Here is a 20,926-nt window from a genome sequence, read left to right as displayed (position 1 = left end):
AAGACCCACCATCAGAGCGCATCTTGAGAGAGCAAACAGCATTGGAGGTGGGAAAACAACCAGGGACAGAATGAATGTGTGCGTGGGGACTTTTTGCTAGCGAGTGGGCAAGAGGGCGTGTTCAGATTACTGGAGGTTTTAGAATTTTTAGATCAAGACGGAGGGAACCAAATAACCCAACTCTTCCAGAGTGCCCTGAAAAGTGGGAAGGACCTAGTTTAAGGGAGGGAATCCCTGCAGCTCGCGCCCACGTTCCACCCGCCCCCCCCCCCCACGCCCCAATCCGGCTCTTCCCCGACGACTGGGACCCCCACCCGACGCCCCAGCCCGGGCGCACAGCAGCTCCGCAGTTCCCGGTACTCCCCTCCTCTCCCTCCCTCCGCGGTCCGAAAGGAAAGGCAAGCTGTGGCAGCGCTCGGGGTTCATCCATCAGCCTGAGAGGAAAAGGGGGAGGAGAGAGAGAGGAGGCGGGCGGCGGGAGGAGGAGTTTCTCGGCGGCCCGGAGCTCCGGGGGGGACGGCGGAGGAGGAGCGCCCTTCCCCCCGCACGCTGATTGCTGTGGCGTCCTGCCCGTCCCCGCCCGCGCGTGTGAGGGGGAGCGAGTGCGCTGGGTCGGCCCGATGGGGGTAATCGAGGGTTTCGGGGACGCCGAGCGGCGCTTTCCTCTTCCCAGTGAGTGAGGGAGGGAAGTCGGCGGCTCTCGTGCCCGGCCACTTTCCCTGCGCGATTCCCTGAGCTCCCTGCAGGAGGAGAAAGTCCCCGGCGGGTCCGGATGGCGTAGTTGCGCCGCGGCGCAGCAGCTGCCGGAGCTCGCCGCCGCCGGGCGCGGGGCGGGGAAACTTCGCTCTGCTTTCCTCCAGCTTGTGGCGGGTGGATCTCCGCTTGACATATCGCCTCCAAGGTACGCGCCGGCTTGGCCCCGCGGCACTGCCGACGGCGCCAGGACGCCCTTGGCCGCACCGCTAGCCCAGCACCCGTTCCGGCCGAGGGCTCTGCAGGCTGCGCGGTGCCTGTCGGCGTTGCGAGGGGGTACGCGCCTGTTTCCCGGCCGGGGGTCGCTCCGGCCGCCCGGACCCCCGGGCTTGTGGGGGCGGCGTTGGTCTGTTAGTGTTTGCACTCCGAGGTGCGTGGGCAGCGGCCGCCCCGGCGTGGGCAGCGCTCGGGGCGCTGCACTGTGCGGGCGAAGACATCTACTCCGCGCCTGCCCTCACTCTTCCTTTCCGCGGTTTCTTCTGACCTCCGCGGGGCGCGCTGGCCACTTCCCACTGCGCTCGTGACAGCGTCGGTGGGAGAGATTTGTTGTGGGTTTGCACGCAGTTGCCGTTGCAGAAGCTGCGGCCCCGGGACTCGAGCACCGACGTGAGCTACGCTCCCTGCGGGCCGCGCCCTCGGGGTGCTGTGCTGGAGGCGCCGAGCGCTGCAGCTCGGAGCCCCGCAGAGAATCCTCCTTCCCGCGTTAACTTACTAGCCACCTTAGCCAGTTTATTTGGTTAGAATACGCTGGAAACTTGGACTGTTGCTAGGAGAATCTTCTTGCAGTCTTGTTCTTATTAGGGCGTTTGCCCCACTTTCCAGAATCATTTAGTGTAGGGAACCGGCTTGTCAAGCTTGAATTACCTTGACAGAGTAGAACTTAATGTGCCTACAAAAAGAGCTGAGAGAAATGGGAATTTCTCTTAGCTGTGAAATGGGAATAATAACAGTATTGGCCTCATAAGGTTACTGTGAGGATTGAATGATTTAAAATATATAAAGTACTAGAGCAGTGCCCGGCGCCGAGCAAGCGCTGCATGGCTATTAGCGGTGCTTGTCCTGAGCCCAGTGGGGACGAGAAGAGCAGGGAGGGTACGGGATGGTAGGAATGACAGACTGAGATAGGGCACCAGGCTTTTTCTGAACTCCGCATCCCTTCCAAGAGAAGTAAGCGAGCGGTTTGGGAGGAGAGAAGTCTCTACAAGTAGCAAAGTACATGTCAAGACCTTTTAATTTTTCTGAAATGGTACTTTAGATTGCAAACAGGTACTTCAGTGTGAAATTAGCTATTAATTTCCGGTAATAATAATAGCTCACGTTTATTGGGCTGAAACTCTGTGCCAGACACTCTCCTAATACGGGCACTTAATCGTTACACCAACCCTCTGGAAAAAACACTATTAATAGCCCTATTTTACAGGTAAGACACTAGAGGTTAGTTACTTGCCCAAGCTATTACACAACTGTTAGTTCTGTCTGACTCCAGGGCTAGCTTAGTCACTCAGCAGAGATCAGCAAGTGCAGTCAGATTTGTGTGCAGTGAGTCCAGGCGTCTTCTCCCATCCTGCAGCTTCCCATTTGAGTTGAACACAAATCTCTTGAAACACAAATCAGGTATCTGTGATCAATTTAGGTGATCTGCCCAGGGGGGCGCCAAATTACAACTCCTCTGAAACTGACTCCAAGTAATTATACATAGAACTCTGATTTGTATTAATTAATTCGGATCTTTCATCTTCATTTCTTTTATTAATTCTCCGGACATCGTTGGTCAGTGTTACTTGGCTTCCTTAGGAAACAGCTTGGGGTTGGCACAGGAGGCAGGGAAATAATTCTTACCCCCTTAAGGGCTATTAAAATGAAATTGATTTCATGCCATTGTGTCAGCTAAAGGATGTTGCTCTGTTTCTTGATGTTCTCTGCTTTTGGCTTTAATTCTGCATTGTTTAGTTTTTCAAGGCTTCAGCATGTTTTCAGCTCTTCAGTTTGTCTTTGTCATTTGTCAACTTTAATTTTTCCTGTTTTGATGGAATCTGACCATTACATGGCAGCTTGCTTAACAACTGTTGATCCAGCTCATGTTTTTAAACATAAAAATCACCAACTTACTTTTGAACCCCAGCACTTCAAAGGCAGCCCCTGGGGAATTCATTGTTATGTTGAATATTAACCAATAGGGGGAGCATAACACACTATGTATTGATGTCCATTAGGCACCTAAACCAGTTTTTAGAGTATTAAACATACATTTCAGGAATGGACAATGTTGTGGCTTTATCTAGCAAAATAACCAAGTTGCCTTCTGAGTTGACTATGGAGAACTGGGTTTAGTTTCAACTGATTACTGTTAAGAATGACTTTGAGGACAGGGCCTATATGTTGGATATATGTCAAGAACTCTCTGGTGTCCGGACAGATATTAAGTACACACACAGTTTATTGCCATTTGTTTTCCTTAAGAGGCATATGTAAAATAATTTTGTGTACTTTGAATGATATTTCAGATTATCTAGGAGAACTGGGAGTCTGGAGAGATCCATTGTGAATCCTTTTGTAATGATGCTCATTTGTCTTTTGTAGAAAACTGGATATAGTGAATTTTGTTCTCAGGGAGGTTGGTGTACTCACAATCCTGTCATTATCATTTTTCATTAACATCTGAGTGCAAGACAATAAGGGATTGTTATGCTGAGTAACAGCATTTCTATTCCAGTGCATTTTTCAGAGGCTTGTATTTTAGTATGGCAATAGTTCAGAAGTATCATATTTGTTTAGTATAGATGCAGTGTGTCTATAGATAAATATATAAACCATATTTAGGAATTAGCATGCTTGCAAAAACAGTTAAACTGACTTTTAAAAAAGGTTTTCAATCTTTGTCTGAATTTTGTAGGCCAGTTTCCTTTCTTGTTTCTTGAGTATCAGGTAGTAGGGACTTAACTTTATTTACCAAGTTAAGGGTCAGGTGGATCCTATTTTATTTTATTTTTTATAATTCGTTTTCTTTTATTTACTTACTTACTTACTTATTTATTTATTTATTTTTGGCTGCGTTGGGTCTTTGTTGCGGTGCACGGGCTTCTCACTGTGGTGGCTTCTCCTGTTGAGGAGCACGGGCTCTAGAGTGCAGCCTCAGTAGTTGTGGCGCATGGGCTTAGTTGCTCCGCAGCACGTGGGATCCTCCCAGACCAGGGCTCGAACCCATGTCCCCTGTATTGGCAGGCGGATTCCTAACCATTGTGCCACCAGGGAAGCACGTGGACCTTATTTTAAAATGCCTTTCAAATTTAGTTCTTTCTTTCTAAATCTCAGCATTGCAGTTACACTTCAGAGTAGCATTTTGTTTAGAGTCTAATTTAGTCTTCCAGGGTCTCATCTAGTTTACTTATTCAGCAAACATTTATCAGGCCCCAACTCCCTAATAGGCTTAAGGTTCCTGGTGTTGGAGTTTGGCAAATTAACCATCCTCTTTCAGTCCTCTGATAGCAGGAGACCTTAAGGCTTCCTAGGGCTTAGGAAAGCCTATACACATTCAAAATTTTTTGCTTAAAGAGAACTATTGTCCCATTCTTTTGAAGACTCAAAGGAATTAATCTTTCTTTTTTGCATGCAAACTTGATTGTATCTTGTAAAAGTCAGGTGACTCTTGCTTTTCTGAGGGCCTGCTCTGGGCCTAAGTGCCTAGGGAACTCAGATGTCCTTTGAGTACTAAGAAGGTGATCTTTGCTGACTTCTTTAGTACCTAAGTGATGACCAGTTTCTTGGGATCATAAATTTGTGGAAATTCCTGACTTTACACCTTAAGCTTAACAGACAGAACCGTTAAAATTTAGAGGATGACTGCTAACTGTTAACATTGCTGTAATATTTTTCCTGGATGAATTTGCTCTGTGGTCATTTAAAATTACCCCTGTTCTTGATAATCCATTTTGAAAATGTATTTTTTTTTTCTTCTTTCATTGCTATTGGACAAAAACTAATTATAATCGTCAGGTTCATTAGTTAATGAGGACAGTCTTCGTGTTTTTCCTTTTTTTTTTTTTACTCAACAGTTATTTTGAAAATGATTTTATCACTGTTTCAGTCTGTCCACTGGAGTGTTTTTCTTATGTTTTTCAACTTCTTTTGAAATTTTGAAACTTAAAAAATGTTAACTACTTTTTGAACTTTGCATGACTCAAGTTAGATAATGTTTTTAAGGGTCTTTAACTTAAAAGCAATCTTATATTGCCTTTAGGAACATGGATAGTTTGGAATATGAAAGAGTGAATCTAAGGCATTTGTGGCTTTGGAAGAAAATTACTGCACCAAGATTCATGGCAGTAATTTCTCTGGTTCCACATCTTCAGAGTAACACTTGGAATGATAGCATTGTCTTTTTGTAGCATTTCATAAAACACAAGCTTTTGCTAATTTGTTTGGTTTCTAGTAAAGCAGAAATAAATCAACACAGCTTGGAAGTGCCTTACAAAAAAGGATTTGGGTCCATTTCCTGGGCTCTGTCCACTTCTAGACTTCTTTTATATCTTTTGAAATAGCACATTTGTTTGTTAACTGACATTGAGATTTATTTTCTCTGCAAAGTTTTAAGATTTAGCACAGATTTCTGAGCATTCTTCCTTCTCTTAGGGAGAAATTTTTATTTCTCAACCAAGATGTGTGCAGTATTTAGTGTTTGAAGCAACATTCATAAAATTTCTGTGTTGAGGCCCCTCTTATTTGGACCTTATTTTACTTGTTTTATTCTTCAGTTTTCCAGGCCAAACAGCAAGACTTAATAGGCTGACAAGTAGGGGTATGAGGGATGGAGACCATATTTAAAATTGAGATTACCCCTGAAGGTCTGAAACATGGGCTCCAGAAGCACGCCCTTAGGCTATCCTGATATCTCTTGTTTAAGATAATTATAGGAAAAAAAAGATTAGAGTCTGTTGTTAGTGCTGGTAATTCCTTTAATGCTGAAAGCTGCAAGTCTGGGAAGAGGACTCAGAGTGATATAAAAGTTCATTTTTAGGATTTAATGTTAAATTGTTGCCACAGTAATAATTTAGAATCAAGTCTGAAGTGTTAGCTCTGTCTTCACTTTAAGGAAAAGGATGGTAATCCAGAAGCATATACTTTCCCTACCTCTAGGGCACTGGGCTCTGGGAGAAAGGGGACTTCAGAATTCGGTGCTGTTTGCAGAAGAAGGAAGAATTGGGTGCTGTTTGTTATGTCCTTCCAAGCACATAATTCATTTTTCTGGTACATGCTGAAGGTCAGGTTTTTGTTTGAATTTGCAGATGGACCATTTGTAAAAACACATTTAAGTTGATTAGTCTCTGAACAAAAATGATCTTTAGAAAATAGTCTTTACAGATCCTAGTCCTTGAGTTTTCCTGTGATCAGATTGCCCTGGGAGAAGCTCTGGAGTTTACAGGCATGATGACTAACCACCAGTGATGGGTAAGAACACCAAGTGGACCAGGTGGAGGGTCTAGCAGAACTTTGGAGTTCTTTTTTTAAATTCTTATTATACTATTTTATTAATGGAAACTTGATGAATACTTAATTTCATTTGGTGTGTGAAAAAATTCCCTTTTGGGAGTATAATTCAGTTAGCATTTTTAGTAATTTATGTGTTTTGACATATGAAATTGGTCATTGGATGGAAAAATACACTGGTGGCTATTTGCAAATTTCATTTCATAATTAACTGCATGATGATTGCTGGAGCAGAATGTTGCTTTTTTTTTTAATACTTGGAAGGTTATTTGGGGTGAAATACTTAGATTCCAGTCTCAAAACCCTGTGTTCATGTGGTACCCTAAGTACTTTTGTGTGATACTCCCTGTGTTGTTTTGAGTTATCTCTTTTCTGTTTTTTTTTTTTTTTCTTTAAAACAAAACATACTCAAACACAAAACTCTCCTTCTAAGTGTCCATAAAGAATAAACGTCTCATTTGGTTATATTCTACTTTGTGCAGTTGGCTGGCACATGAAATTCAACTTCGAGGGAAAGCACCATTGACTCATTACATACATTTTGCATCACTGCAGTGTAAGGTCTTCCCTATGTGTGTGGGAGAAGTTTCTGATCTTCTAAATGGGCATGTTTACTATTGCTGGTCTATCTCTTTTTGTCAAAGCCTTTCTGAGCAGACATTCCTCTTAGTTTTCTTATTTTTGTGTCTTTATAGTTACTTGTTGTGTATTCATAATATACCATGTGAATCACGAAAAAATATGTAGCACCTGCCTTTTTGTTTTGAGTCCATCATACTTATCCATTACAATGCTGTGCAGCCATTGGATGCATCATGTTTTTGACACAGGAGCCAGGGGAAGGATGACCTACTTGATACATTTTAAATTTTTTTTTTTTTTTTGGTACTTATGCCTTTTTCAGTTTGAGGCATCTTTATTTCATTATTAGAGTGGCTGCTCTCTATGATATTCAAGGTTTTAATTTCATTCAGTGTGTGGGCAAACAGGGAGGTTTCATGTAGAGGCAGTTCTACTAAATAAAAACAAACAAACAAAAAAACCAAAAAAAAAAAAAAAAAGAAACACTTCCAGAAAGTATCATATATAGATACGTTGTTGGGTAAGGCTTTGGTAATGTTCAAATGGGAGATAACTGAACACACAGCAGGGTCCCACTTAGCTTAACTGAGTAGGGAGGCTAGGAGAGAGAGGGGAGTGTCTAATTTATTAGGAGAAAATTCACTTTTGCATAATAATAAGCATTTAAATGTTTTCTTTGGAATTAATATCTATTTCAAGTAGTTATACAGGTAATAGATTTGCAAAAGAAATTTTGCTAAGGTTGAGGTTCTGTAGTTGGCAACTCTTTTAACTCTGAAGATCCTGTTCTCTGAAGCCAGGAAAAAACAGCCTGTTTCCAATTATAAATCACAAAAATAGGGAAATTAGGCCAAGAAAAATGATCATTTGGGGGGTTGGGTTGCTTTTTTTCAGAGGGTAAAGGAGAAAGGACCATAGATGCACATTTTTAAAAAATCTGCTAGTTATTCTGTTGGTTTTCAAATGTTTTTCAAGCATTCTATATTGGAAATTAAGAATAATTTTAGGATTAAAGACTCTCCCTCCTTCAGCTCCTTTTTGTTTCTCAGAGAGCAAACAGAAGAGCAGTTAGGCAGCTTCTGCTGAGACTGAGGGGCTTGGTCTCAGTGTTTTGGGACCCAGCTGGTAATACTGGTAAAGCCTTTTCCTGTCTGAATGGTGCCCGGTTATGGGCTTCCAGCATCATACCAGGTAGCTGATGCTATGTTTTTTTGTTATACTTTATACTATGCTTCAAACGGAGATGTAGTCCCTGTGGATTAGCATTACTCTGCTAGGGGAGAAAGACTAGCGATGCTTGTGTGAGAAGAATCAGAGGTGAGAAGCCTAACTGGGAGTTGGATGATGTGTGGGTGAAGATATTGTCCTCAGCACTTGTCGGAAGCAACTAGCCTTTCTTAAATAAAGCCTGCTGCTAGTTTCAGGATTAGTGGTCCCATGAGACCCAGGTGTTAACTAAGAAATCTCCTTTCTACCGCCAGAAGATCACCACCAACAGATCCTAGTTCCTGTTTCTCACACCTTACACCTCCAGAGTGCTGAATAAAACTTTCCTGATGGTACAGAATCTTTGATAACAACGTAGTCCGTCGGGGCCAGTGGTGTGCAGCTATTGGCTCTTTTCTTCTCACCTCGGGTTAACAACTCGGCCTGCCGCAGGCGGGCTCCCACGCCCACTGCACCGTGACCCATGATGGGCGGGCGCCAGAAAAGGTGCGAAGTGCAAAATTCCGTGCTTGTTTTCAGTCAGCATCTTCATTGTCCTCTCTTTGGTGCATTTGCTGCTTTACTCTCCCCGCCCCCCCTCCCCCCACGTTTTATTACCTTGGTTTCCGGGAACTACTTGTCCTGGTTTTCCCCATTTCCTGCCCGATCTGTCTTCAGTTTTCCTTCTCAGTGCTGGCTCCGTGCGGGTCGGCGTTCTCCAGCTTGCATCTGCCCTTGCCCTCCTCTCCTCGGTTTTTCAGTGGCTCATGTTTCCATGCCTCAGTGGCCACGTCTATGCCAGTAACTCCCAGTTTTATACGCTATACCCTATTTCCAGCAGCTACCTGGCCATTCTGTAGGTTTTACTGTTAGAACTAAGTCCCAAATCCGACATACAATTTCTCTGTGGTCCCCAGTCTCAACTCCTTTATTTCCCGTGTCAGTAAGTGGCACCAGTTATCAAGCTAGGAGCCTCAGGCATACTCCGTTTCCTTTCGCTGACTTCCCCCAGCTGAATCCCGCAAATCCCATGGTGTGTTACCTTTAGCAGATCTCAACTGGCATTTTCTTTTTTTCCCCCGAGTTCCAGGAAACTTTATTTATGGACACAGAAATTAGAATTTCATATAATTTTCAACTTATCATGACATATTATTATTCCTTTGACTTTTCTCCATCATTTTAACATGTAAACACCAATCTTAGCTCTAGCGTAGGAATTGGCAAAATAGGCCTGTAGGTCAAACCCTGCAATTGACATTTTCTTCTCCATTTCCAAATCATCATCTCACCTGGACTACTGCAGACGTACTCCAGGTGGTTTTCCAGGCTTCAGCATCTCTATCTCAAATTGTTCATCCATCATGATTGGTACCTTCTAAAATACAGATCTGTGTTTTCTTTTCTTACGTTTTAAAAGTGTCTGCTGTTCCATTATCCTTGGCATGGGACGTCTGGTTGTTTACAATGTAGCTCAGCCCACTTTTTCAGCCATCATTCCTTCACTTCTTCTGCGAACCTCACTGTGTTCATACCAGACTCCTTATGGTTTCCAGAGCACTCTCTGTGCTCTCATGCCCTGTTTCTTCAGTACTGGTCTCTTCTCTAGCATCCCCTCCTTTCCCTCCTTCCTTGTGGCCCCCTGCTTACTCATCCAGGCTATCTCCATGGTCAGCTTTTCTGGTGAAGCTTCACATGGCTCTTCCTGGCAGGTGGTTGGTTGCTTCCTCCCTGTGTTTCTCTTGCAGCGTTTCTCCTGCTGCCTCGTGAGAACTTACTTTCTTCTTCTGCCAGATTGTAGACTTCTAGAGCAGGATTGAGTCTTACTATCTTTGTATCCTAGGTGTGTGGCATGGGCATGACATACATGTTATCAAATTGAATTCTTCAACTTGGTTCCATTTCTGTTAAAGCTTGGGGGAAAGATCAAGTTTACAGCTGATATAAATTGTAACTTTTTGTAGAAAAGACAAAGGAAATAATCAGCTCAGAATCATAGAGTTTAGCATTAGATTGGGGCTTAGAAATGAGAATTATTTCTGAAGAGAATTTTCAGGTCCCTCTAAAGAGGAGGATAACCAGGTACAGAGAGGTTAGGTGGTCTGCCCAAGACTGCACAGCTGGGAGTAGTGCTTCCCTCTGCCCCTCTGCAGTATTCTCCACCCAGTAGCCAGAATGGCCCTGATAAAACCTAAGTCAGATGCTGTTATTCCTCTGATTAAAACACTCTTTTGTTCCTGTCTTTCTCAGAGTAAAACCCCAAATCCTTATAATGATCCATAAAGCCCTATACAACCAGCCGGTGACTCCCTTGCCTGTTACCTCTTTGACCTCACTCTTCTGCTTTCTGGCTTGTTTACTCTGCTCCAGCTGCTTGACCTGCTTTACCTTCCTCATACTAGACACACTCTGTCTCAGGGCCTTTGCATGTGCTGTTTTCTTTGCTTGGACTGTTTTTCTCCCAAATATCTACAGAGCTCTTTTCTTTTTTTTTTGAATTTAATTTTATTTATTATTTTATACAGCAGGTTCTTATTAGTCATCCATTTTATACACATCAGTGTATACATGTCAATCCCAATCTCCCAATTCATCACACCACCACCACCTCCCCCGCCACTTTCCCCCTTGGTGTCCATACGTTTGTTCTCTGCATCTGTGTCTCAATTTCTGTCCTGCAAACTGGTTCATCTGTACCATTTTTCTGGGTTCCACATATATGCGTTAATCTATGATATTTGTTTTTCTCTTTCTGATTTACTTCACTCTGTATGACAGTCTCTAGATCCATCCACATTTCTAGAAATGACCCAATTTCATTCCTTTTTATAGCTGAGTAATATTCCATTATATGTATGTACCACATCTTCTTTATCCATTTGTCTGTCGATGGGCATGTAGGTTGCTTCCATGACCTGGCTGTTGTAAATAGTGCTGCAATGAACATTGGGGTGCATGTGCCTTTTTTTTTTTTTTTAAACATTTAATTAATTAATTAATTAATTTATTTATTTATTTATTTATTTATTTTTGGCTGTGCTGGGTCTTTGTTTCTGTGCGAGGGCTTTCTCTAGTTGCGGCAAGCGGGGGCCACTCTTCATCGCGGTGCGCGGGCCTCTCACTATCGCGGCCTCTCCCGTTGCGGAGCACAGGCTCCAGACGTGCAGGCTCAGTAGTTGTGGCTCACGGGCCCAGTTGCTCCACGGCATGTGGGATCTTCCCAGACCAGGGCTCAAACCCGTGTCCCCTGCATTGGCAGGCGGACTCTCAACCACCGCACCACCAGGGAAGCCCAGCATGTGCCTTTTTGAATTATGGTTTTCTACAGAGCTCATTTCTTGTAGGTCCTTACTCAAAACAAAAAAAACAAAGACTCCCAAATACTTCCTTTCTCTCTTCTCTGCTTTGTTTGTTTTCTTAGCATTTATCTCTACCTCACATATAATTATATATCTTGTTAATAGTCGGTCTCCCCTGACTAGAATGTAAGCTCCACAAGGGCAGGGATTTTTACATGTTTTATTCCCTGTTGAATCCTCACACCTGGAAGAGTCTTGCACTGACTGAGCAGGCACTAGATAAATATTTGTTGGATGAATAAATAAATGAGAAGAAGCAAGATTTGTGGATTTCTTATAAATCCAGTTAAATGTACATTTATGGCATTAAAAAGGGAAAACCATCAGATATGTCTAGAAGGAGAATCTGATTTTTAAAAAGCCTCGTTCTAGACCTGTCAGACTAGAACACTGATCTCTTTAATTGTCTGACTTGATCTTTAATTGTCTGACTTGAAGCAGCAACTGTGGGTTCTCCTCAGCCTTAAAAGTGGTTTGGGAAGACTCCCATTTTACCTCTAAAAGGCTAGGGCTTGCTGTGGTTTCTCTCTGCCTGTGGTTTGCCCTTTAACCCATCGGACTGCAAAGATGAAAAGTAAACACAGCATTAAAGAAAAGAGCTGGGGGAGAGGGTATGGGGCAGAGGAGCAGAATTTCCTTGTGGTCCTGACATCTTCCCTTGGCTCTAGGCCCATCTACAGGGCTGCTCACCGGACCTTCTAGAGTTGCTTTGGGGCTGTGCTCTAAGGAACAGTCTGGAGACTGCCAGGCCAGACTCTTAAGTTTTGCTTTGATGTTCTTATTTCTTTGAAAAGAAATGTTTAGTTTAGACAAAAAGGACATTGGAGAAAGGATTTTTTAAAAATTAAATTACTGTCTTAATTTTGCAGAGAGGTTTTAACCCTTTTCAAGACAGCAGTTGAAATGACCACTTGTGGACTTCCCTGGCGGCCCAGTGGCTAAGACCTCCGCGCTCCCACTGCAGGGGGCACGGGTTCCATCCCTGGTTGGGGAAGTTCCACATGCCTTGAGGTGCGGCCAAAAAGAAAAAAAAAAAAAGAAACTACCACTTGCTTCTCTCAGTGGTGCTGGTGGGGATCTGGTCCTTTGAAACCAATGACTTAAATCCAAGGGGTGGTAAATTATACTTCTGAAGAAGCCTCCAGTTCTTGCGGATGGGGGTTGGGTTGGGTGTAGAGCTCATTTATGTTAGTGTAACAGTGATGGTAGAGGCATTAGCCCCCCTCTCTTTTTGTGATAACATCAATATGGTTTCTACAGAGCCCTCCTCATCAGGACAGGAAGCCCAGCCAAGGAAGTCAGAGGCTTAGTAGGATGTTATTGGCCATGTACAAAGCTGCAGCATAATTTAACCCTGGGATTCAAAACCATCAAATTGAAAGTAAATTGTCTTGAATGGAGTTGTTGTCAATGACCTAGTTAAAAATCAAAGCTACCATTTCCTGAACCCTAAGAACATATGAGGTATTAAGTGCTTTATATGTTATTAACTTACTTAATCCTCATAACAACCCCATTAGGGAAATAGAATCATTATCTCTACTTTATAGACGAGGCATGGAGGTGTTTATCGAGTTGCCCACAGTTACACCACTGGAAAGAGGCAGAGCAGAAGTTTGAACCCAGGTAGGCTGGGTTCCCCCCCCCCCTTTCCACTATACTATACTGTACTGTAGTCTGCTCCCAGAACACACCAAGCATGCTGTCAGTGCAGGGCCTTTGCACTTGTTATCCCCACTGCTTCGGATGCTTTTCCTTCAGATATTCATAGCTCTGCCTCTCATCTCTGTGCTCAAATGTCATCTCATCTGAGAGTCCTTCTAAAAAGGGTTCTGGTCACCGATCCCACTTCGGGGGAGTGTGTTCCCTCCACACCAGCAAGCAATTCTCAGACACTGGCAGCGTCTCAGCTCTGACACTATCTACTGTCCACCCAGAGATAGCATCATCTTCCACAGGTTAAGGACTCAAAGACCACTGTCCACTTCATTCACCAGTCAAAAGCCTAGGTTATTACCTGGGATTTTGACCCACTGGCTGCAGATTGGAGGTTCCCAGGACCTCCTCCTTGGACTTCAGACACCAGTCCCAGTCTCAGGTCCACATTGTTACCTGTACTTCTGACCAGGCTGGCTATAAATCAGAGATTCCCATGACCCCACCTTGGATTTGATTAGTTTGCTAAGAGCAGCTCACAGAACTCAGAGAAAGATTTTACTTATTAGATCACCACTTTATCATAAAAGGATATAAGTCAGGAACAGCTAGATGAAAGAGATGCAAAGGGCAGAGTATGTGGGAAAGGGGCGCAGAGCTTCCATGCACTCTCCAGGTGCCCCACTCTCCCAGCACCTCCTTGTGTTCACCAACCAGAAGCTCTCTGGACCTTGTCCTTTTGGGTTCTTATGGAAGCGTCTTCACATAGGCACAATTGATCAAATCATTGGCCACTGGTAATCTCCCGAGGATGGGTAGGGGTAGGGGGTGGGACTAAAATTTCCGATGATCCTCAAATCACGTGGTTAGTTCTCCTGACAGCCACCCCCCATCTTTAGGTGGGGTCTAAAACTGACCTCATTAACATAACAAAAGACACCTTTATCTCTCTTGTCACTTAGGAAATTCCAAAGGTTTTAAGAGCTTTGTGCCAGAAACAGGATGAAGACCAAATACCTATTTCTTATAAGTCACAATATCACACGTTCCCTGACCACCCTATCTAAAATAACATTTCTCCTCTTATCATTCTTTCTCTTTAACCTGCTTTATTTTTCCTTCACAGGATTTACCACCATTTGACACATTATAAATATATAATGTCTCTCATTAGAAGGTAAACTCCATGAAAACAGTGTCATGTTTAGTTCACTGCTGTGTCCCCAGCTCCCTGAACAGTGCCTGGCACATGGTAGGTGCTAATAAATAATGAATAAATGAAGTAAAATAAAACTGCTGATTGAGCCTTGCCTCTGTGGTTTCGAAACAAAATAACTTATCCTTTATGTCAGATCTAATCAGACTGCCCCTATCAGAAAGTGAATGTCTGTGCAGGGCCTGATTGATGTCCATAGTGGAGGAGCTCCTGTTTGTAGTGGTTAAGAGCATAGGCTGTAGAATCAGACAGACCTGGGCTCAAATCCTGGTGCCAGGATTTATTAGGTGGTGACCTTGGGGGTGGTTTAGCATCTTAAGCCTCACTTTTCTCACTATGAAGTGGAGTTAAGGACATCTGTCTCCTTGGGTTGTTGAGAGGTTGAAATGAGAAATTGTGAAAAACAGTGTAGGTGTTCAGTAGATGTTAACTGAGATGTTTTGTGAGGTCAGAAGAAGAAAGCAGGGTGTTAGCCTCTAGTTGGAAGGCGAATGTTGTAGAAACACGGGAATTACCACAGAATAATTACAAAGCAGCCTGTGGATAAGTCTTGGCTGTGCTACTTACAAGTTGTGTATCAGTGGACCAGTCATCGAGCCTTTCTAATTCTTGGTTTGCTAATCTGCAAAATTAAAGGCTTGGAGTACGTGTTATCTATTTCTAACATTCTGACTTGGCTCTGAGCAGAAGATAACATGGAACAAATCATACACAAGATGTTAAGGAGACAGTGTTTACAGTGGGCTGGGATTGTTCAGAAGTGGCTTTTGGAATGAGGTGAGGGGAACGAATAGAGCTCTAGAGCTCGTGGAGTTGGAGGAGTGGAATAAAGATGGCAGTTTTGATGAAATGGGCAAATCTGACAAAATTCAGGTTTTGTGGTTGCTTGCATTGCTTGTAAGATAATTCATTAAAAATTTTTTTGTTTCTGTAAGTTGTGTGTTAAAAATAGCTAATGTAGTATTAGTATTTTATTTACACTTACACTGTCAAGTTGAATGTTTTTTTGGGATAATGCTTTCTAGTTTTGTTGTCATTCCTGCTAGCCATTACATGATCATGCATTTCAAATTTCCACAAGTGTGTTTGAAGTTTCATTTTATAGGAGAGATTCAGGATTAGTTGTTAGTCCTTATAACGGCAATCATAAGTAAGGTAGAGAATAAAAGACTTTCTTGTTTAATCTCTTCATATTAGAGATGAAGCAATTAAAGCCCCAAATGAAGTGACTTGTCTGAGCTTGTAACACATGTTGATGCCAGAATTCTTGCCTCTCTTGTCGCTTTGAGGCTGCCAGAGGTGTAGGTTCTTTCTTATATACAACTCTTACTTGTTGGCGTATCATTTATTATCGAGAAATGTTCTGATAATTCACCATCTTTTCATACTGTTTCTCATTGTAATGTACAAGATAGTATTTTATACTTGCGATCCACATGGTACCTTCATTGGATGCCTACTATATGCCAAGTGAGCCAGGGAGACTGTCATCCCTCTTTTCTGGAGTGAACAGATGAGTGCGAAAACCATACCCGGAAGGAAATAATTAATTACATGGAGAGTTACCAACAGGGTTGAATTGCACTACGTTCTGCTTCGAGAGAATCAGAGGAGGACTCCTTAAAGAAGTAATGCTTATACAAAGACCTGAGGCCTTGAAGATGTTTGAAATTGACCATATTAGGGGGACCATGAAGGGTCATTGAGTTGCAAAATGTGAACATCGCTTCTGGAAGCAAGGGCTTGGCCCTTGTGTAAAACTGAATTAAGGCGAGCATGGCTGGAGAAGATGCAGAAGATGAGGTGGGACTAAGTTGGCAACATCCAGCAACCATGCAGAGTGTTTTGGTCTTTATCCTGACCGCAGTGGGCAACCATCTAAGGGTTTTAATTCTTAATGTTTCACAATGCCTGGGCTGCTGAGCCCTTTCCTTACCAAATATATCAGTTAAGTGATTGAAATGTATCTGTTGAGGGATTACCCCACCCAAGAGAAAGAATTTTATATTGGAAGTCAATGAGAGGAATAAAAAAATGTGCTTAATTGTGATTAGCAAAATAGTCTGTTGCTGGAGTGTTTATTCTGAATTCATATATTTGCAGAATCCCTGCAAATATAAATAAAGATGTGAATCAGATATTTCAGTAAATTAGTATATATTGTACAAAATAGTCTATTGGAGGTCTAGAAGGTGTAGCTTCCCCAAAGCCTTTTTTTTTTGTTTTATTTTATTTTTATTTAAAAATTTTTTTCCCCAAAGCTTTTTTTAATGGCTTGGTGCTTGCTAGGGCCTGAGAATATTCAGCTGTGCTGACTTTGGTGGAATAATTGCAGCTTTGTGATTTAATAAGCCCTTTTGGTGATAGCTGATTCCTTTCTCTAGGCAGCTGGGTTAGTTTGGTGGCAGTGCAAGGCTGAGCTCCGCAGCCCCCTGGCTAAACCCCTGAAGCTAATTTGGGAATCATAAGGTAGAATTGAGAAGGGCCATGCAGCCACATCCCTGTAACTTAACACCAGAGCTGTTGAGGCAGCAGCTTTACTACCCTTTGGGAACAGCATTGCAATATTAGGGCTATCTTTAGGACTAATATATTAGGTTTGGAATCATTATTTTTTGGTGATGAAGGGAATTTTTGAAATTCTGGATGACAAAGTCTAATCCTAAAATGAATACAAACTTTCATGTAAACTGTTATTTATATTATCTTGTTACTGGTAGTTTGCTTGGTTTTTTTTTGACAGACTAGATGTATTTTAATCATAATAACTGCAATGGCTATTATTTTTTAAAAATGTACTGTGTGGGCCAGGTGTTGTTTTAGGTATCATGCCCATGTTCTGTCTCATATATTACAATCAAAATATCATTGCTGTTTTACAGATTAGGGGGGATGGAGGCTAAAAGACTTGTCCAGTGTAAGACATCTGGGTGAGCCAGGTTTGGAACCCCAAGAATCGTTCTCTATTAATTCTAGCTTAAAATTATAAGCAACGAAAATCTTTGGATGCAGAAATATTAAATGTGAAAGGTAGTTCCTGGAATACTGCAAGGGTGGGTAAAAAAATCTGTCCTACTTCCCTGGTGGCGCAGTGGTTAAGAATCCACCTGCCAACGCAGGGGACACGGGTTCAAGCCCTGGTCTGGGAAGATCCCACATGCCGCGGAGCAACTAAGCCTGTGCGCCACAACTACTGAGCCGGCGCTCTAGAGCCCACGAGCCGCAACTACTGAGCCCGTGTGCTACAGCTAATGAAGCCCACACGCCTAGAGCCCATCCTCCGCAACAAGAGAAGCCACCGCAATGAGAAGCCTGTGCACTGCAAAGAAGAGTAGCCCCCGCTCGCCGCAACTAGAGAAAGCCTGGGCGCAGCCGTGAAGACCTAACTCACCGAAAACTAAATAAAGAAATAAAGAAAGAAATAAAATCTGTCCTAGTTTGTGAACTTGAACAAAACCTGGTCTTCACAACCTTGTGAGATGTGTACATGCCCACCCTCCGCTTTTTGCTGTATTTTCCTTGGGCAGTGAGATCTGCTGTGCTTGGGATAGACAGAGGGCTTTTAAGGACTGACTGAAGGTCAGCCCCAAGAAAACTAGGGATGCTGGGGCCAGAGATGTGTTGGTTATACTCTCTCTAACCAACAGGAGTGAGGGTGGGCCAGGTCCTAGGGGGGCAGGGGAGAGCAGAGCCCAGTTTCTCTGCACATCTTGTACCCTCTGTGCTTCCTGCCTTCCTTTACTGGGTCTTCATGTGGAATTTTTATCCACAAGTATAGGTAGTTCAAGAGTAATCCTCCTTTTTTTTCCCCTTCCACTGGCAGCTATAGAATATTGGGACTTTCTTAGGCTTCAGGATAATAATTCTCTTTGGTAGAGATAGCCTGCTAATGATTAAGTCATGATAGCTTTTATGCTGTTATGTGTACAGTTTCATTTGATTCTTGTAATGGCCCTGTGATGTAGGTAAGGTTAGTTTATTTTCTTACAGATGAAGAAACTGAGGCTCCATTCTGATCCAAACCACCTTTCTTATCTGACCTGCTGTCAGAGTCTTAACTGAACATCCAAGCATTGTGGGCTCTCTTCATTCTCTTCTCCACATGGTACCCAGGGAAATTGTTATTTATTTTTAATTAAAATTTTTTTTCAGTTTTATTGAGATATAATTCACACATAACATTGCATAAAATACAACATAGTGATTTGATGTATGTATATATTGAAAAGCGATCACCACAGTAAGTTTAGTTAACATCCATTACCTCACATAGTTAATTTTTTTTTTCTCATGTTAACATTTTTTTTGGCTGCATCATGCGGCATGCAAGATCTTAGTTCCCCGACCAGGGGTTGAACCCGTGCCCACTGCAGTGGAAGTATGGAGTCCTAACCACTGGACCACCAGGGAATTCCCTACTTGTGTTAACTTTTAAGATTTATTCTCTTAGCGACTTTAAAATATACAATACAGTATTGTTAACTCTAGTCGTCATGTTGTACATTACATCCCCAGAACTTATTTATCTTATAACTGGAAGTTTGTACCTTTTGACTACCTTCACCTATTTCTCCCACCCCTCACCCCAACCTCTGGCAACACCAATCTGTTCTCTGTTTCTAAGAGTTCAGTTTTTTAGATTCTACGTATAATTGTGTCCTACAGTATTTGCCTTTCTCTGTCTGACTTATTTCTCTTAGCATAATGCTCATAAGGTCCATCTATGTTGTCGCAAATGGCAGGATTTCCTTCTTTTTTATGGCCGAGTAATATTCCACTGTGTACATACCACATTTACTTTATCCGTTCATTCGTCAGTGGACACTTAAGTTGTTTCCATGTCTTGGCTATTGTAAACAATGCTGCATTGAACATGGGTTTGCAGATATCTCTTTAGCACAGTGATTTAACTTCCTTTAGATATATACCCAGACGTGGAATTGCTGGATGATATGGTAGTTCTATTTTTAATTTTTTGAGGAATCTCCATACTGTTTTCCATAGTGCCTGTACCAGGGAAACTTTAAAAACCTAATCGGATCATTCCACTTTCCTGCTTAAACTCTTTCTTGAACCTATTCCTCTCTTTTCCCTTTGACTTTGCAGCCATGCTCCCTTCAGCATCAGTGACCTGTAATGGTTCCTCTACTGTAATGTCATCCTTCACCAGAGCTTTTAAATCTCTGCTTATCCTTCAGGTTGTGGATACCTTTTCTTTAGGGCCCTTATCATAGTGTATAATTACATATTTGTGTTTATCCCACCACACTTTAAGCCCATGAGGGTAAAAGAACATGTCTCTTTTCATGGCCGTTATATTCCCATTGCCTGGCATGGGGTAAGCAATAAATAAAGATTTACTGAAGGGAGAAATGAAGCTCAGGAAATTAAATATCTTGCCTAATGTAGTAAATGGTGTTACTTTTACTAGAATATAAGCACCATGAGGGCAGGATTTTTGGCTCCTTTTTTTTTTACTGCTATATCCTTGATACCTTCAACAGTGCCTGGCTCCTAGTAGTAAATATTTATTGAATATTGATTGTACTTAGATGCAATTCCAAAGATTTCTTATCCAAATCCAGGATTTTTCTCCTCTTTGTGCCAAATCGGTCTGAAAATGGGGATTTGGAATTAGCTAGTTTCTCTGTGTGGTAGAGAAATCTGAGAGTTGTGACTCAGTAAGGTGGCTTTGCTCCCTCTGTGTACAAGTCTTAAAGGGCATCCAAATGTCATCAGACAAACAACAGTATCTGTTCTACATGTTGCACACCCCTTTTTACCAGCTGCCAAGCTAGATATTGATGTCCTCCATCCTGCCTCTTTTCTAAATCCCCTGAATAACATGTTGAATATCCATCAGAACAATTCTTCTACCAGCTTTTATTTAACCATTTGCAGACTTAACAGTATACCTTTCTCAAAAAAATTCACTTAAATGGCAGACTAGAAACAATTTAATGATCTGCTAGAAAACCTTTTCATATTGAAGGTACCAGAAAATCAGGTGTTATTTACTATTTGAGTTTAGGGAATGGCCATTTTTTTATTCCACTCATTATATCTCTGTCTTTAAGGTCTTCACATTTGTTGAATATTTTCCTTGTTGGGGGCTAAACAGTCTTAGTGTTAAGATATGATTATGCAAAGATTTGTGCTTCATCTTCACAGAACTTGAGTCATACAACATCACCAAGGATTGTTTATTTATTATAGCCGCCACCCACAGTCCTGAAGTCAAGTCACAGTTTGTGATCAGTAATTATTTGTGCAGAGTACATATGTCAGCATGGAAGTACCAGTGTCTGGTGGCAGCCATGGCAGGCTTCCCCCTCTCTTGGAAAAAACATTCTGTTTCCAGAGATTGAGTATGGAGGGAGAGAAAATGATTCCTAGTTTGTGGCAACAGACCTGGAACTGCAAGGTAGGGTGCTGGTCATGGAAAGACCTGGTTTCTAGTCTTGACTCTGCCTTATTATTTGGGGCAAGTGCTGGGCTTGGAGATTGGGCTCCTCTTCATCCATGAATCCTGTTGACTTCTTCTAACTTTAAAAGCTGTTCATGTTATCTTTAGTATGCTAATTCTTTTAATTGAGAAATTGATTGGCTGGAAGCTAATTTAAGTTCTGATTTTGAATAATCTCATGTTCATAGCCACTGTGTTAGCCAT

At 42.3% G+C, this 20,926-nt stretch overlaps 1 protein-coding gene across 7 annotated transcripts in view; it reads left to right on the top strand.

Moving 5' to 3' along the window:
- The first annotated feature begins 538 nt into the window (after nt 1–538).
- Nucleotides 539–20,926, top strand: part of TGFBR3 (transforming growth factor beta receptor 3) — a 200,773-nt gene continuing 180,385 nt past the window's right edge. For 2 of the 7 annotated variants that reach the window (XM_059926248.1, XM_059926253.1), the window contains exon 1: nt 539–901. The gene's annotated coding sequence lies outside the window, so the exon portion shown is untranslated. Of the gene's footprint in view, nt 902–14,271; nt 14,293–20,926 lie in introns of those variants that run through there. The other 5 variants (XM_059926273.1, XM_059926234.1, XM_059926267.1 and 2 more) reach the window with 3 other exon arrangements.

The sequence above is a fragment of the Balaenoptera ricei genome, chromosome 1 (genome assembly GCF_028023285.1).
Source record: "Balaenoptera ricei isolate mBalRic1 chromosome 1, mBalRic1.hap2, whole genome shotgun sequence".
Taxonomy (NCBI): Eukaryota; Metazoa; Chordata; class Mammalia; order Artiodactyla; family Balaenopteridae; genus Balaenoptera; species Balaenoptera ricei.
This window is presented reverse-complemented; position numbering and strand designations above follow the sequence as displayed.